This window comes from Protopterus annectens, chromosome 8.part0 (assembly GCF_019279795.1).
Source record: "Protopterus annectens isolate FY-2018-M chromosome 8.part0, PAN1.0, whole genome shotgun sequence".
NCBI classification, from domain to species: domain Eukaryota; kingdom Metazoa; phylum Chordata; order Ceratodontiformes; family Protopteridae; genus Protopterus; species Protopterus annectens.
The window spans coordinates 1,929,601,314-1,929,618,179 of NC_056741.1; positions in this window are offsets into that span (position 1 = coordinate 1,929,601,314).

Here is a 16,866-nt window from a genome sequence, read left to right on the forward strand (position 1 = left end):
TCAACAATCACCATAAGTACACAGACCTCACTACTGTACACACTACAACAGAATGTCCAAGTTTTTGTCCTCATATATAAGACCTACTATACATAATATGTCTAGCAGTCTTATATCTCACTGGCTTGTTATCAGTTTGATGTCAGTAAATAATGATGTACTGAACATATACACCTCTTACTGTATGACATATGTACAAAGGTTGACAGACTTGGGGTTGGAGGCACAAACACAGGGCCAATATTGACATGTTGCTGTGATACACTCATACATTTACTGTTGTAACAGGGTTTGTTGTGACATGTCTTCTGTGGGATATGAAGTCAGTAACTCACATGGATATCACCATGTACTGCCTGCTATCATCAGAGTATGCTACTGCATTTCTAAAGATAGGAAATGTGTGAGTAACACATCACATGTAAGACTCCAAACTCTGACCAGTCTGCAGATAGCCCTACAGGTGTGAGTTTCCTCAACCATATAACACTGTCATGCCAGATTTTAAATCATGTAGAACAGCCATATCCACACAAACCCTGTTAAACCAACATTACTTCAAATTTAGAACAGCAATACATACATTCAGTCCCCATGTCTGGAACATCCCCCTCCTGTTTGTTGGCCTCTCTCCACAGTGTATGCTGTAAGAGATATTTCCAACTACCCTCTGTGATGCTGTTTGTCAAACACCCACATGAAGTCCTGCTCACAATGAAGGAAAAGGGCCAACACCCACATGAAGTGCTTAGTTATAGGAGTGTGTTTCAATGCAATTGGCTATAGGAATGATACCACAGCTGCTCCACGTGCAGTTAGCAAGTGGAGAACTGCAGTTCATGCACAGGCCATCACCTGATCATGAGCATCACTTACAAAACTCAAGCTGCTGCCTAAGCAAAGCAGATGTACTTTTCCACATCCACTAAAGAGGGAGTGAGAGAGAGAGAGAGAGAGAGAGAGAGATGGAGACAAAGTAAGAAAGGAAGGGAGTAACAGAGTAAGAGCCAAGCATGTTTGTATATGATCCATGGGAGGAAAGTGGTATCTGGGCATTATGACAGTTGCTTATATTGTGTACTAATCCATGCTGTCACATGGTAATTGCACATGGCTGTACACATTTATGGCTGAGGATTGTCTACAACAATATCTACAGTGTTTGGAAAATGTTGGCCATGTAATGTCGACAATGGGACATGTAGCTCCTCAATATAATGATGTAGCAAAACCCACACTGCAATGGATCCTGTCATTACACAATCACCCCCAACACCCAACACCCACACAGGACACTGGTGACACACACACTTACCAGTACTGAGTTTCAACCCCCTAACTGACTATGTATTGCTATTACATTGTTATGCAGTTATTGCAAGCACCACTGAGTTTACATGTTCGAGAGCTATCCAAAGGTATCTTTGATGGTGAGTGATATCAGCAACAGTGATAAAGGAGGCATAAGGGAAGTGTAGTAGATGTGACTGTCCACAAAATTAGGTGTCAAGGAAGATGCATCCACACTCTCAGGGAATCACACACATTATCACAGTTGGCAGGGTCAGGATTTGAACTCCTACCTAGCTAGTTTGCTACACTACAGTATTACGCAGTTATCACACACCACAGAGCTTATTTGGCTGCTATATGGCTAAAGGGTTATTTCAAGGTGACTGACATCAGCAGGCGTGCTACAGTAGGGCAATGGGAGGTGTAGCGAGTGTGAATGGCTTCAAAATCATTAATCTCCACACACACCCACACACACACACACACACACACACACACACACACACACACACTTGCCAGTACTGAGATTGAGATGCATGGGTTCATTGCTTCACAGGTGTGTAGTAATTGATTGCGCCTGAAGGCTGCACAAGGCTAGACAAAGGGAATACCTTGGCATCAGGCCACATGACAATGGTCTACAGTGTGGCTCAGGGGTGTACTCCCTGGATTGGCCCAAACAGGTGGGTATTGTATTCACCATCCACTCATCTGCGATACTATTGTGGGTGGCCAGTGCTGTGCAATGCTTGCCCTGCATGTGATCTATATTCCATAACATGGACAGTGTCTGGGTTGTGCACATGTCCCATATGCATGTTCTATGATGTGTGGAAGTGTACTTGAGTTCTCTGGGGCATGCTGTGTGGACAGATTGTTATCTTCTGATGTGGCATTCCTGACCTCATTTGGTGAGACCTGGCTATGGAACTGAGGTTGTGCTTGCACCTACATTGACAGCATGATGCAAGTATTCAGTGGAGTTAGTGGCATCCGTCCATACAGGGCATTCTGATGTCAGTGGCAGTGTTGTGGTCAACAGGCATGTAGTCCACTGCAATCACACGGTAGTTACTATCTGTGGGCAATATGCAGGGAACTGCCAGTATAGTGGTTGTTGCCTAGCCAAGTGTGTTTGTGTATGAGACATGGGTGGAGAGTGTTCTCTGAGTAATATAAGGGCTGCCTATGTTGTTCACCAATCCATAATGTCACATGTAGGGCTATGGATTGTCTACACTAGCCTTTCTGCTGTTTGACATCGGTTGTCCTTGTAAGATGGACATTGTGGCATATAGTAGGTCCTCGATATAAAAATTTAGCAAAACCCGCCCCACAATGCATCCTGTCATTACACAATCACAGCATCCTCCACACAGGATACTGATAACACACACACACACACACACACACACACACACTTCCAGTACTGAGATTCAGACCCTTACCTAGGTATGTATTGCTACAACAGTGTATCACATTTATCCCACATGCCACGGAGCTTATTGGATGGATGTTGTCCCAAGGTACTTTTAAGGTGAGAAACATCACCAGCACTTGTAAATACTGGCATTGGATGATGTAGTGGGTGAGAGATTCCAAAAATAATTTTACCGTAATCACACATTTACATTTGGCAGGGGTGAGGTTCAAACATCTATCTAACAATCTTTATGGACCATTATGGTTGCACATTTACCACATGCACCACTGACCTGACATGGTTTAGGCTTCGCAACAGATACTTGTAAGGTGGATGATATCTGCAAGACTGCTAAAGCCAGGCCCTGAGATGTGTATTGGCTGTAAATGGGGCCAACATCTTTGAAGTGCACACATACATATGTACACACACAAACACTTGCCACATGTGAGATTCAAACCCATAGCTGTGTAGTTACTGCTACTACATTGTTCCACATTTATGGCACACACCACAGAGCTTATAGGGCTAGTCCTTGTCCAAAGGTGTATTTCAAGGTATATGACATCAGCAGGCTTGCTAAAGTAGGACAATGGGAGGTGTAGTGACTGTGAATGGCCTCAAAACCATTAATCTTTACACACACACACACACACACACACACACACACACACACACACACACACACACACACACACACACACACACACACACACACAGTTGCCATGTCTGGGATTAGAACTCCTACCTAAGTAGTATGTCACACTATAGCATCACTCAGTTATTGCATGTGCCACAGAGCTTACAGGGTGAACCTTGTCCAAAAGGGTATTTCAGGGAGACTGACAACAACAGGCTTGCTACAGTAGGGCAATGGGAGGTGTAGTGACTGTGAATGCCTCAAAACCATTAATCTTTACACACAGACACACACACACACACACACACACACACACACACACACACACACAAACAAACACACACTGTCACAGTTGCCATGTCTGTGATTAGAACTCCTACGTAACTAGTATGCCATACTATAGCATTATGCAGTTATCGCATGTGCCACAGAGCTTACCGGGATGAACCTTCTCCATAGAGGTATTTCAGGGTGACTGACATCATCAGGCTTGCTAAAGTAGGGCAATGGGAGGTGTAGTGACTGTGAATGTCCTCAAAACCATTGATCCCTACACACACAAACACATACACATACATACACACACACACACACACACAGTTTCACAGTCACCATGTCTGGGATTAGAACGCCTACCTAACTAGTATAGCACACTATAGCATTACACAGTTATCACACACACCACAGAGCTTACAGAGCTGAATTTTGTCCAAAGAGGTATTTCAAGGTGACTGATATCAGCAGGCTTGCTAAAGTAGGACAACGGGAGTTGTAGTGACTGTGAATGGCCTCAAAATCATTAATCCCTACACATGCAAACACACACACACACACACACACACACACACACACACACACACACACACACACACACACACACACACACACACACACACACACACACACATGTGCACACACACACACACACACACACACACACACACACACACACACACACACAGTTTCACATTTGCCACATCTGGGATTAGAATGCCTACCTAACTAGTAGTATAGCACACTATAGCATTATGCAGTTATCACACGCACCACAGAACTTACAGGGCTGAATCTTATCAAAAGAGGCATTTCAAGGTGACTGATATCAGCAGGCTTGCTAAAGTAGGGCAATGGGAGGTATAGTTGCTGTGAATGGCCTCAAAATCATTGATACACACACACACACACACACACACACACACACACACACACACACACACACACACACACACACACATGCACACACACAGTTGCCATGTCTGAGATTAGAACTCCTACCTAACTAGTATGTCATGCTATAGCATTACACAGTTATTGCATGCAGCACAGAGCTTATATTGATGAGCCTTGTCCATTGGGGGTATTTCAAGGTGACTAACATCAGCAGGCTTACTAAAGTAGGGCAATGGGGAGTGTGGTGTGTGTGTGAATGGTCCATAAACCATTCCTCTAGAAACACACACACAGCAATCAGTCACACACAGCTTTACATTTGACAGGACTGGGTACATGACTGCTAGATGAATACTGATTTGTACTGTCATGTTGCACAGTTATCACAAGCACCACAGACACTATAGTGCTGAGGGCTACCAGAAGCAAATGTCTACAGTGATAGACATCGGCACATCATGCTATATTAGCCAATTGGATGTGTGGTGGGTGGGACATGCCTAGTGATGGGAAGCTCTTTGTCACTGTCTGTCTCTGTCTTCCCCACATCTCTGTTTGTGTATGTTTGACCTATTATAGTGTGTTGTCCTTGAATATATGTCTGTATTCCTATCTGATGTGTGTGCAAAGCATGAATGGTGTGCAATGTGGTGTGTATGCACAGAAATCTGTGACTGACAGATATGTGTAGTCCACTGTTGTTGTCAGACATGACCTTCATTTCTCTAAGTGTGGGAGCATGCCCACTTTGACCCTTCTGTATTTTGTTATCAGACATGGACTTCATTTCTCTAAGTGTAGGAGCATGCCTAGTATAACCCTTCTGTATTTTGTCAGACATGGTCTTCATTTCTCTGTGTGGGAGCATGCCCAGTATGACCCTTCTGTATTTTGTTGTCAAGCATGGGCTTCATTTCTCTAAGTGTGGGAGCATGTCCAGTATGACCTTCTGTATTGAATGTGTGAATCCATTGCAGGTAGGTTGTACTCCAGTGCAGGAAGTTGTGTTCTACACCGACAGCTAGCAATCTGTGTCTGCAGAATATATGTAGATAGGCTGACAATATGGAGTCACAATGGGCGAAGGATAGTGGGATACTATAACTATTGTGTCTGTGATGCTTGTGCTACTTGGTTTTGGTGTTAGCAGAGATATTCAGACATATGTACTGTTTTACATTGTGATGCATTATGTCATCAACTACTGACAGATATACTTATTTGCTCACAGTAATTTCCTGGGGAATACAAGATGAATGAAGCTGTGTCCAGTATTGTGGTCTGCAGCCTACATATTCTTGCAAACTCATGCCATTCTGGAGCGGAAGATGCAAACACTTGCTGATGGGTCTGTGTAAATGATCCAGCACCTTGGTACTGTGGTGGCTTGTACAGATACTGACATGACAAAATGTCCATATCCTGCTGTGGCCATACCTCTCAGCAGTACAGATTCACACAGCTTACCCAAAGGCAGGGCACATATATCTAGTCAGTTCCCCTTCACATTGTGGTTTACGAGCAGGTTTGTATCCACCCATTACTGGGTTTGCAGGCAGGGGTAGTATGGGCACACATCAGAGTTTCAGACTTCACACACTCCATGGCGTCCATGCTTCTACACCCCCCTCTGTTATTCTATCCTCTTCCTAACATTATGCAAGTGATATCTGATAAGTATCCCTATAGTTGTTCCTTCATCGCAGCGGTATTTAGGGGTTGGTCCCAGTTCATACAGTAGGACATGGTGGGCTTGGTACTGGGATTTGTTGACATGTCTTGCATTTGTGTTATGTTGCTATTTGGGACCCCATGAGATAACATACATTGGCAGTACGGGTGAGGCACAGGCCTTTGACAGAGTACTGTAGGTCATTTGGTAGTGATGCAGGCTATCTGTAGCAGGCCAATGCATTCTGTCACTCCGACAGTCCCAGGCTGCAAGCCACTGGATTCCCCTGGGATAACAGGGTAGGTGTGCAAGGTGTTAATGGCAATAGTTCCTGTCCTTATTAATCCATTGGTGTGGATGCTGGCAGGGTGCTGCTTACAGCTAAGGACACACCTGTATGGGACACCTCTTCAGCATGCTGCATTCTGTGGGTATTCCCATACAGAAGTGGGGGTCATTCCCAACAGCAGGGATATGACCTGTGATGCACCTGTGGCTGACGGTGGGGTGAGCTGAGTGCAGCTGACTCACAGATATACCTGGCTTCTGCGGGGACATCAACAGTTTCTCATTACTTCATAACTGTACTTTTTGTGGTCTGCCAGTGATTGGCCAGACTACATCAGTATTCCATACTTCACAGACAACTAATGCGCTGCTAACCTGTATGCACAATTTCAAAGGTGTGTGCATTTGACAGTTACATTTTATATACTCTGTCTAGGGTACTTCCACCTGTGTACTGTGTGTATGTCTGGGCCCACATTCATGGCATGTCCATATTTCAAATGGTGACAGATATTACATCCGAACAATGAGTATGGATGACTGCTGGACTGGATCTTGTTGGGATGCATTGTGGTTGACACTGCAGTTGTCAGAACATGGCTCTGTCATCAACAGTACTGGCCATAGGCCATTGGGACACAACACTCCATGCGGACCACTTCTACACAATATACAACACACAACAACCTAACACACAGAGTCCTGCATATTGTACATGTGCAATACTCTATCCTGCTAACTGGGCCAGCTCAGGTAATCTGTGGTCCACTGTTATTAAACCCACATGTACATGTTACTACATTTCTACATAGGATTATGGGAGTGGGGCACACCTGACAACTGTAAACATTTGCTATGACTGTACTGGAATTTCAGGTACTCTGTTGGCTTCCATTTTGTTCTGTATTCTGACCTATCATGCAGACTAGAGACATATCAGTGGAGTACAGATCTTAGGTTTTATTGACCTACATTTCAGTTTCAGACTTCTTACCCTTCAGAACTAACATCCAACTGCCTGACCTGTTGTAGTCTGTCTGTTTAGGTCTGGAGGGGGGCTGTTCTCCATTGCTATCAGTTGGAGGCCTTAGCACAGCCTTTCTTTGTGGTCATCTACACCTGTCCTGCTGGCTGAGACTGTTGTTGGGTATGTGAGCCTCAATGACATGCATGTGTGTGTCCTATGGACACACATTTGGCCCACCACATGTCCTGCAGTTGGATTTGTCACCTTGTCTAGTACTGCCTACTTTGATGACACCAGTATTTGTTATGGATTTCATGCTGCCCTTATAGGTGTCTTCTATCTGCTGCCATCCCATTCAGCCCCCGATTCCCTTGCATGCTCACATCCATTCCATAGATACAAGTAGCAGAACATACTACTCCATTCAGCAATTGATAGGGAGAGTGACTTACCTTGTGGCTGTGCCAGTATTGAGGATGGTGCTCGAGGGCTGACTATGTCGGATGCACATCAGATGCACATCGTACACTCCCTATACATGGTAAAGCACAGGTAGTGTCATGTGTGGCATCCCTTTTACTGTGTGTGCGAGTCAGAGAGAGGTGTCATTCCCTGGGTTCCTACTGTATTAGTGTATGTGCTATGCACTGCCTCTTCACCGAAGCCTGGGCATACTAGGCATGCCTCCTTCTGCCTACAGGGTCAAGCTCAGGTTGTTCCTCCTCCGAGTCACTCTGTGCCTGTGCTGGCCTTGGCAATGGTGGGGGACTGTGCGGCCCTGCCCCGTGCTGTTCCTGCTGCAGCTGTTTCCACAGGATCATATTGTGTAGCATGGCACATACAATGAACATTTGTGTACATGTAGCTGGAGAGTACTGCAAGGCTCCACAGGATATGTCCAGGCACCGGAACCATGACTTGAGCATCCCAAACACACAATCTATTATTTTTCTGATTTGTGCGTGTGCCTCATTATGGAGTTCTTGTTCAGGTGTGTGTACATTTCTGATGGGTGTCATCAGCCAGGGCTCCAGTGCATAACCAGCATCCCCCACTAGGTGGCCATATGGGATGTCCCCACTGGTAAATCTCTGGTACAGGTGCGTCATATGCCAGATGTGGGAGTCATGATAGCTTCCAGGGCTGCCAGCAAACATATTCATTATAATGCCCTGGGCATCACACATGACCTGGCAGTTGATGGAGGGGAAGCCCTTGCAGTTTATGTAGACCCTACCCTGCTTGCCGGGTGGTGCTTTGATGTGTATGTGCGTTCAGTCTATAGCACCCGTTACCTCAGGGTATTCTGCTATTTGGTGGAGGAGACGCAAATTGCTGGTCAATGCCTCACAGATGTTGTGGAAATATATGTGCTCACTGGCATGTGCTGCATGGCATCCAGGAACTGTTGGAGTACCCTGGATGCTGATTCCTGTGAGATCCCCATGATATTCCCAGTTGGCCTTTGGAAGGTACCTGTGGCTATTATTCTTAAGCCTGCACATACCTTGGTATCCACTGGAATGGGGTCCCTCTGTTGGTTCTGTGTGTGTGGCGTGGCCAGCACAGCTCAACAATTTTCTGTAGGAGGTCCCTGTCCACCCTATAGCGCTCCATCTCCAGCTCATGTAGCCCCTGGTAGGTTACCCTCAGTCTGTAGACTCTTCTCCTTCTTCTCACTGTGGGTTGGTCATCAGTATTCTCATCCTTTCCACCCTCAGTCTCTTCTACATATTGATGTATGAGAGCGACAGCAGCCCTTGTCATTTTGTTAGTTTGGTTAGGTAAAATCTCCCCTTTTGTGTTCACTGGTGGTGTAGAGTTTGTGGGGAAAAACAGAGAGAAAGGTGTTTGCATAGCTTATAGTAGTGTGCTGGGCTGGACTGCTGCCTGTCTAATTGGCTTTTTTGATACATTTCCCTTGCCAGCTATGCTATTTCCTCCTTGACTGCCTTCCTACTGCTGTTTTCCCTTCCCACCGCTTTCCCATTTAAGCCCCAAGGCGCACCGCGCATACCCAGTTCTCAGATGTGAACAGAGCTGGTATTTCCTGTTTTCTTTTTGTTTAAAAATCGGTGCATGGCACACACACCTGTTTAGGCAATGTAAATACTGCTAGGCAATTTCAGACACACCCCGTTCCTTGGCTGTGCTTAGCTAAGGGCAAACACGGGCCACTGTGCTCTAATAAGCTTACAGCAGTCATGAAACTCCTCTTCATGAGGTCATCTAGCTCTTAGGCTTAAACTATGGTGTTATTGCACCTACACGGTTGGGTGCAAGCTAGCACTGAGGGGAAATCTGTGATTCAGTATCATTCCCCTCATTTGCATAGAGCAGACTGTTAATGCATGGTTACAAAACCGACAGTCAGCCTTTTCCCTTAGCAACCACTATTCCATGGTCTTGTTGTCTTATGCATGCCATTGACTATTATGGCAAAATAATGATTTTGGTTTAAAAGCTTATTTCCAGCTTTTTTTCTTATTTTCGGGCCAATCCCGTTTGCACACATCTGCCCTACGCTTAAACGGCCGCAATCGGCCAAAAAAAAAAGTTAGTTTTTATAATTTTGAAACTAGTTTTTATGCCTATTGCCATATATGTGGGCATTGGCATGCCTAATCCTTATAATACATGCTTTTTTACAAGCTTTCATGCTTATGTTTGGTAGTTTGTAGAAATGTATTCAGCTACTGGCTGAATACATTTCTGCAGTCTGCACTATTCCTGCACGGACACCTGCCTGCTTCCTGGATCACTAATTCACCTAATTTGTATGGTTTTCACCAGAAAATGAGGTAATTAGCATACAGGGGCTGTGTCTGTGCAGAAATAGTGCAGGAGCGCTCGTGCATATCCCAGGAGCTCATTCCTAGATAGCACGTCGGCCATATTGCCTGCAGCAGCTCTTGCACTATTCCTGCACACCGTGCAGAGCTTGCTGAATCCTGGGGAAAGAATATGCTTGCTCGTCAAGAATGTGCTTTTTGTGGGTTTCCTTTCAGAAGTGTGAAATGCAATAATTCAAGTTGCAAAACTATATTAATCTAAGTGAGAGCAAGCACAAACAGCAAACTCTGAAAAATCCTTGTTAACATATTTAAATAATTTTTTTTCAGGAGATAAGCACCACTCCATAGCCTTGGTGTGAGATGATGCTGCACCCCATACCCCACTACATATATAAATGTGTGTGTGTGTGTGTGTGTGTGTGTGTGTGTGTGTGTGTGTGTGTGTAAAATTACTTCATCCAAGATTGCTTTATCTCAGAAAAGAGGGATACTCTGAGACACTAAAATAAAGAGAACTGCTGTTAATGCTCAGAGTGAGACATTCCTCAGTTTCCAAGGCAACAAGAGATGGTTCCAATACCTCTACTATTATTCTTGCTACCTCACTGGTCTTCATTTTGGTGATTGTTGATAAAGAGCCAAAGGTTCATCTGCAGATCCTTATATTAGCATCAGTAATAATTAATTCTTCAGTGCTGTCATGTCTACTGTGCTTGTGGCCTTGACTCTGACCTGTTTTGTATTGATGGTCACTAATCCTCAGGTCCTTGCTCTCAGTGGGTCAGTGCTGATCTTAGTACCAATGGCCTACTGGCCATTACTGATATTGACAAAGTCAGTGTTTTGAGTCCTTGGGATGAAAGTCATTCGCTGTACCAGAATCTTTGTCAGAGTCAAGGCTTGGAATGGTAGGCTTGGTGCTGTGTTTGTCAGTGCATACTCTTCCATGCCATAGTTCTTTTTTTTTTTACTTTCACCTTTAATATCAGCCTCTGAGCAATTAGCGACCATCTAAGACTATGGTTCTCTCAATTTCTTCCTGAGAGGCAGAAAGGAGGAAAGCTGTATCACAGATAGGTTTAGAGTACTCTCACTTCTGCTTAGACAAGTCTCCTCTGAGTGTCCCCAGAACAAGCAATGTAAGAGGAAGCACCTATAGAGACCTAATCCCAGATATGGACTTAAAAAGAAGAACAGAGTTCCTCATACTCTCCTCCTGACTAATCTTAATTTGGAAAGAGCCTCAAACTGATGCATCAACAAAGGTCTTGAACAGCTGACTCCATCTCCCAGAAAGAACTCCTACAGAGGACTTTCTGCTGTGCCCTGCTTCCATCTTAGGTGGTACCTACAATAGGTTTTATGGTTTCTCTTGTCATGCAAAGGACTTGAGAAGAATCCATCTCGGTAGTACCTATGCAAATAATTGAGACCAGACAGGCTCCTTCAGCCTGCCATGGACAGTGCGTTTTGTAGCAAATGTTCCCTTAGCCAAGTTAATTGTATTTACTGCTACCCACAAAAAAGAACCCTCAGAAGAAAGTTGAGCAGTTAACCCCTCCAGCAAGAAATCTCAAGCACTGGATCAATTTGGAAAGTATGTTTGTGTAAGATGTCTTTTCTCTGTGAGTGTATAGTTACCCAAGTCATATGATTCATGATCATTTACATGTCTCATATGACTTATTATCAATGTGATTCAGTGAAATGGGTGTTTAACACACTGCAGATGGATACAAGATTAAGATCTGTTTAGGAAGATGAAGTTCTAAGTGGCAACTGTTTCTATCCTTACTATATGACCCTTGCACAGTGCAGTTGATGCAACAGCTATACGTCAACATACCTGACTCAAGCATTAAAACCTTCAGGTGACGTTAATGTGGTCTTCACTACTACCTGTTAAGATAGCTTCACTGTTTTTGTTCCACAGGTGAAACTGCAGAAGAGTGAACAGGAAGAGATGATGCTCTAAGCTGCTGGTGTAAATGTCCTGCTCCTCTGAGGATTTTATTCATAACCAGATGAGTGCCCAAAACCTGATACAAAAAAGGGTAACAACTTCCATTTGAGCAGTGTTCTGGTAGAACACAATGCAGTTGCATAGGTTCCAGAATATATGCTGCCCTTGAGGCTGAAGTGATTGACAAATAAGGTATTCCTCAGCCACCCCTCTATAGCCAGCCACAGAATTCCTCAAGTTTTCCCCGACTGCCCTACTCAGTAGGCACTTGAGGGTTACATCCCCCTTACACCTTCCTGTATGGGATGCCATCACATAACACAAGTAGGTTAGAGAGATAGTATCTAAAGGCCACACAATTTCCTATGCATCTCCTCCTTAGACATTAAGTCTTCTACTTCTATCCAGTCCACTCCATCAAGAGACTGTAACCAAACTGGAGGTCCTAAACCTCTTATGCAAAAGAGAAATTCAACAGGTCTCACCAGACCAAAGAGTCTAGATGGTACTCAAAGTTCTTTAATTATTTACCAAGAAAATAAAGTTTCTCAGGGTAGTCTTAGATCTCAGTGACTTAAATGTATTCATAGCAATGACAAAGCTCCAGATGGTCTTGCTCCATGCCTAGGAAAGGAAGTCTGGATGTTCTCTTTGAACCTCTAGGATGCCTACTTACATATCAAAATAGCCAAGGAGTCTAAATTTCTGAAATTCAGGATGACAGCCAGTCATATTAAATTCAGAGCACTTCTGTTTGAGGCCATCATAACCCCCAAGATGTTCACCAAATCCATGGTGGCCATAGTAGTGTATCTCAAGCTGATAAACCAAAGTTTTACTTGTCCTGGATGACTAACTCCTAGTTGCTCCTGCAAAGTCACTGATTATATCCAGGGACTACTTACTACACATTTTCTCGTAGTTAGAGAGTCTCTGTGAACAGTGCAAAGTTGCAGAAGAAGCTGTCACAAGCATTCGTCTTCACTGGGTGTCATCTAGATACAGTACCCTGTTTAGCCAGTCTTCCTCAAGACAGGATTTGGTTCCTGCCATCTAACCTTCACAGTGTACTTTCATCTAATTTTTTTGAGAGAAAAATCATGCCTCAAGATTGTTTGGCTCATGGCAGCAGCTATCATTCTATTTCACTTTGTACAATGTCATACCAGGGTACAGCAGTGGACCAGGATGGTCCAGTGGCATTAGAACACAACTCAATGTGACTTTTAGTCATGATTTCCTGTGTGTGGCACAGTCATCCAAACTGGTTGCTTCATCTGGGCAGTCTCTCTCAAGGCAGTCTCTTCACCCCACCCCCATCACAGATGCATTTACCCTGAGGTGATGGGCATTGTTTGGGCAAACAATCCAAGACAGATAATGACAGAAATAGATCAATCTGTACAGAAATATCCTTGAGATGAAAGAAGTTCTCCTTATGTTGCAGACTGTACAAGACTTCTTCCCTCTGGGCATGACTGCCATCTACTTCAATAAAGTGGCATTGGTTTAGTACCTCAACAAGCAAGGTGGAACCCACTTCTCCCTATGTCAGGAGGCCATGCAGCTATAGGAGTGGGCCATGCATACATACAAATATTTCAGGCATGGGCAATGATGCCCTTCTAGCCTGCCAATATACCAAAACAGTTATTCTCATAATAAGTGTCCACATTGTTCGTAAAAATATCTAAACTTGTGCTTGCTTTAATGTAATTTGGTAGTCTATTCCATGATCAGCTATTCTCTCATAAAACCAATTTGTACACAGTCATTCCTATATAATCTACATAGGTTGTCTGGTGATTTTCTACTACTTTTTGATAAGATAGCTCTCTATAAATGCTCTATATACCTGAATAAGGTGTCCTGTTAAAAGTCTATATGATACAATGTACAAGTTCAGATATTTTAGTCATGCATAATAACTTAAATGTTCACATTGACGGATGCCCTTGGTATATTTCCGCCAAACTCTTTCCAATTTACCCATGCTTGTTTTCTTATAAGGTTTCCATTTTGTTATTCCTTTCTCAAATTTGGGTCTAATGTTACTAGCAAGCAATGATTTCATAATTTCTGATTTCCTAGACTTTATAAATCTTTTTATACAATCTGTAGTTCTATAACTATCATTAATCAGTTGGTTGATATGATTACATAAACTCAAAGCTGGATCTACCCATATACCCAGATCCTTAAATTAATCTACAGTTTCAGTCACTGTGTGCTATATTAAATAGTCACCTTTCAGTCTACGTTTCCAAAATCTTGTATGCTTTGTTTTTGATGTATTTATCAGCAAATTGTTCTCCATTGGCCAAATGGTCAATTTAGCCAAGTTCTTTTGCAGTCATTTCCTGACTGTAACACATGCAATCAGTTTACCTAGTTTTAAATCACCTGCATATAGACTGTCAAACACCTCTGATGAAAAAGACAGATCTGAAAGATCCAGCCTAAACAACTATAGGCCTATGACAGACCCCTGTGGGACATCCTGACTGTAACCTAGAATTTTACTTGTTTAATTGCTGTATTATGACACCTGCCATGTCGCATTTGTAAGCCAAGCAGCTATCCATCTTATCAAGAGCACATCAATACCTAGGTGTTCTAATTTATTGATCGGTGTTTCATGTATGACCCTATCAAATGCTGACATTAAATCTGTATAAATTGCATCACAGCATAATTTTTCATTTATGGCTATTATGATATTGTTACAGAAAGAAACTGCAGTGGTGGTGCTGCGGTAGCATTGTCACCTCACAGTAAAACGTTGCCCTGTTCGATTCTCAGCTAGAGCGTCTTCTGTGTGGAGACATGCGTGAATGGGCGCACCTTCGTTGAAGGTTGTGCATCAGGGCTGGTAACTCTGCAAGTAAAAAAATCTACTGCCTATCATTAGCGGACCGGAGTTCCGCTGTGGCGACCCCTAACTGGGAAAAGCCGAAAGACGCAACAACAACATGATATTGTTACAGAACATCATGTTACAGGCAGTTATAGATCTATTTTCAATATATATATATATATATATATATATATATATATATATATATATATATATATACATGATGATATATGGTTTCAAGTCCCAACTTTTCCAATTCTGACAATATTTTTTTTTTCACAATAACCTTATCCATTTTTTTGCACAATGTGAAAGTAAACTTATAGGTCTGTATGACTTTGGGTTTGTCCTACTTCTCTTTTTCCTAAAGATAGGTTTAAAAAGTGTATGTCTCCAATCTTGAGGAATTTCCCCATATATAAATGACCTACTGAATAATAGATATAACGGTATTGTAAGTTCATGCGGAAGTGTTGTCAGGTCATTATTATTAATTTCACTTTGTCCCTGTGCTTTGTTTGGAACCAGTTTGCATGGTTCTTTTTCAATATAATCTAAATTGATTTCAGTGTCTGAGGTTACAAGGATGTTGCTAGGGCAATTTATCACCCACTTTGTGATGTCTAACTACTTTGCATAAGATTTTGTAAATATAGCTATAATCTGTTATGTCAGAGAAAAAGTTTTAGAATCTATAAACAGTTGACAATTTGTATGTCTTACTCTTACCAAATCTTATGTTATCTATAAAATGTCTTCTGATTATACTCAGTATCGTTATATAAAATTTCTTAAAATTTCTCTTGATCTTGTCTCACTCTTTGTTTAAATTGTCTGCCAAATTGTTTATTTCAGTTTTCAAAGTTATAGTTTAACCTCTTTTTCACTTCTTATGTTTTTAGTGTCTCACCTTAATTAAGTATCTTGTTCTTACGGAAATATATTTTCTTGACTTTATGTGCCCCGATCCTGATTTTAAACATTTTTTTATTTTATTTTATTTTTTTTTTGCATTCAAACAAATTCTCTTTCAAAATTTGCCATATTCCTTCTGCAGTTTTTTCCACTAAGTGCATCACTTCAATTAGTTTTACTTAGTGATTGTTTTGCTTCCACACATTCTGTAATGTGTCTTCTGTGCACTCGTTTAGATTTCAGTTTGGCAGAATTATCTAGCATCCTTATAACCACATTATCATTGCACGTCAGTAATGGTAAAACCTGGCATAAAATAACAGTAATTTCTTTAGGAACACAAACAATGTCTAGTATGTTCCGTTTCCTAGTAGGAATTTTTACAATCTGAAGCAATTGTTGTTCCTCAACATATGCTATAAACAATTTCATTACTGATGTTGTTGAGTCAATATTCTTCCAGCCTGTTTCTGGTACATTTTAAGTTCCCAGCCACTATTATTCTTCCCTCCAGTGTTTCATGCAAGAAATGTATGACTTCCACTAGGTTATCAGCACATGACTTTGATTGTCTGTACACTCCAACACTTGTTATATGTTCCAAGGTTGTCTTTACTGTCATAGTTACACAATCTATAGTATTGGTGTTATAACTGAACATGTAATAATCACAGGTTTCACAACAGTCTTTAATCCCTATCATAACACCTCCACCTGATTTGTTTTTATTATAGTATCTGTTACAGTAAAAACATTTATATCCTGACAAAACTGGTTTCCAGTCATTGTTCTTTAACCATGTTTTACAATTACATCAGTCATGTGGGAATATAGCAAATGTTCCAGTAAAAAAAACTTTATACTAATGCACCTAGCATTAATA